This window comes from Nicotiana sylvestris, chromosome 8 (genome assembly GCF_000393655.2).
Source record: "Nicotiana sylvestris chromosome 8, ASM39365v2, whole genome shotgun sequence".
Classification (NCBI taxonomy): domain Eukaryota; kingdom Viridiplantae; phylum Streptophyta; class Magnoliopsida; order Solanales; family Solanaceae; genus Nicotiana; species Nicotiana sylvestris.
This window is the reverse complement of record NC_091064.1, coordinates 75,676,856-75,679,526: the sequence shown is the minus strand read 5'-3', so window position 1 is coordinate 75,679,526 and position 2,671 is coordinate 75,676,856.

The following is a 2,671-nucleotide window of genomic DNA, read 5'->3' as shown; positions in this document are numbered from 1 at the left end:
TTCGAAGGGCATGGGAGCATAAAGAATCAAAGCAAAGTAAGGAAGGAGGAAATCGACAAAGTATATTCTTATTCATAAAAAATTACATACAAGAAGCCCTGGAGGGGTCGTTACATACAATTATAGAGGTCTACATGAGTCCACACTTAGAGGAAGAGGCAAAGGGATGTGCACGCTAGATGAAAGCCCGAAGACCGATCCACCTTTGAAAGTCCACAATAGGCACCTTCGGACACTTGTCCTCGAAAGTTTCATCCTAACTTTCCACACTGATATCCCTAAGAGGCAAGGCAAGTGGCAGGAAGGGATGAAAAAATGCCATAGCTTTCCAAGGCTCGAGGACCTTCTTTGGCCAAAGAACCCTCGGAGAGATGGCCGACCGAACAATCCTCGGTCTTACTTGCACGTCTACTTTGAATCCACTTTATGGGACGTCCAGCCGTGCAAGCCCCCAACTCGAAGTAGAGCACCACGTCGAGCTGGGGTATGAAGGTGAGCAACGGTGTATAATCCGAGCCCCATTTTGAGTAGCGGTGCATAATCTCAATGGATGTCTACATAAAAAGGAAGCCCACTCGCGGTCCCTCATTACCTCGGGCCAGTAGCAGCAACAAGGGCCAGCATACGTACGGCCATTGCAATAGCGGTACAATACGCTTATGTTTAACGAAGGGAGACCCCGGTAGGGAGCCACAATGCAGTCTGAGGGAACTCCTCTAATCGGCCTTAAAGTCATAAGCCCGTAACATAATGTTCAAAGGTGGAAGAAATAAGAGGAAGGAAACATCAAGCAGGCCAGCGGAAGCATTGAAATAGGAGAAACAAAGCCAAGGCATCCCCTATTTATAGGGGATTACGATACGATCATCTATGCTTTGGAAAACTAACCGACGGGCACAGTTAATGCATCGATGAAAAACTGAACCGGTGGCGGTACTTGTACCCTAGAAAGCAAAAATAAAGGAGTGCAATGAATGAGGTCAAAAAGCATGAGCCAGGGGGCGTATCATCGATGTGGCATCGCCGAAAGAAGCTCGAGGAGTCAAGTGTTAGAATCATTTCCCATCACTTCGTTATGGGAAACGCAGAGACTATCTGTACGCAGGGAAATCAGAAGACTTGATTTCTTACCGACAAGACATTTCGGGAGAATGCCCCAGGACCCCGAGGGCAGGGGGTCACAACCGAATCCTCGACCTCGGGACTCGTCAAAACCCGACTCGAAGAAAACGAAGAACGAAGCCAGGACAGAGGGGGAAGTCCTCTAGGCACATGGCTACATCTGACAGGCCCGACCTATCCAGAGCCTATGCTGAAGTATCATGTCAAGCCATCCCATCACCGTACTTTGTAGCTGATCCCCACGTACTTGTAACCGAGTCTCCCCTCCTATATAAAGGTTACTCGCCCCACCTTGTAAGGTTCTAATGTTGATCCATTTCTCCACAAGTGCAATAATCTCTCTCTCTCTCTCTCTCTCTCTCTATCTCTCTCTTTTCTTCTTAGTGTTTCATCCTCGCAGGCTCGAGACCTCCTTCGCATTTATTATTTTCTTACTTGTTCTTCACCGTATCGTTTAGTATTGGCAATATATAGCCTTGATTAATCATACCTCTAACTATTATCCCATCCCCGACCATCCCCGATTGTCCGAGATCGATACTAACGCCGACACCGAGGTCTCATCGACTATCTCCGAGCTCGGGCAGTAGGCCTCTTTGGTTTGATTACTGCCTCGCCTTAACTCACATTTTATCTTTATACTTCATGCTCTTAGTATTAATAGATTTAACAACTAGCTCGGGAATAGATCACGTATTTTTAGAGTCCCATTTACAAATTTAATTGTCGTTACCATTTTCACGGTAAATAGTATTGCAATATCTTGAACTTGAATTACGGGGAACTGATTCACAGTTAGGATAGGGATATACAAAATCGCCTTGCTTGGTTACTATACAGGAATTATTAATGCATTCTTGTTAATCCTAATTCCATATGAATATAAGCGTTAGGTTAGCTTGAATAGGTGAGTAGTACTTCGGAAGAATACTACGAGTAATATTAACCCTGTTAATCAATAAATCAAATAATTTAATCAGAAAATTTAAGTAGAAAACTCAACGAGTTTGTTATCTGACCCATAGTTCTAAAATATTTTCTCCCATTAGATTAGTCTCTAAGCTTGCCGACGTATTTTTTCTAGTTTCTTAGTTTACTATTCTAGATAAGTTATAGTTAACTAATCATACTTTAGAAAATCAGTTGAATAGATTAATTGGTTGAGTTTAATTTAGTTGATACTCTACTAATCACTTTATTACTTGTCGACCATGTATACTTGTGTGTGCGTTTGGGAGCAACAAGTTTTTGATGTCGTTGCCATGGACTTATAAATTAACTGTTTATCTAGATTAATTGGTTGAGTTTAATTTAGTTGATACTCTACTAATCACTTTATTACTTGTCGATCATGTATACTTGTGTGTGCGTTTGGGAGCAACAAGTTTTTGATGCCGTTGCCACGGACTTATAAATTAACTGTTTATCTAGATTAAACTTTTCTTTTTGTCTATTCAAGTTCTATTTTTACATTATTATTTTTTGTATTCTACTTGACATGGCATCTTTGAATAAATAATTGTGGTATTATGAATATTTATGTTTTGTT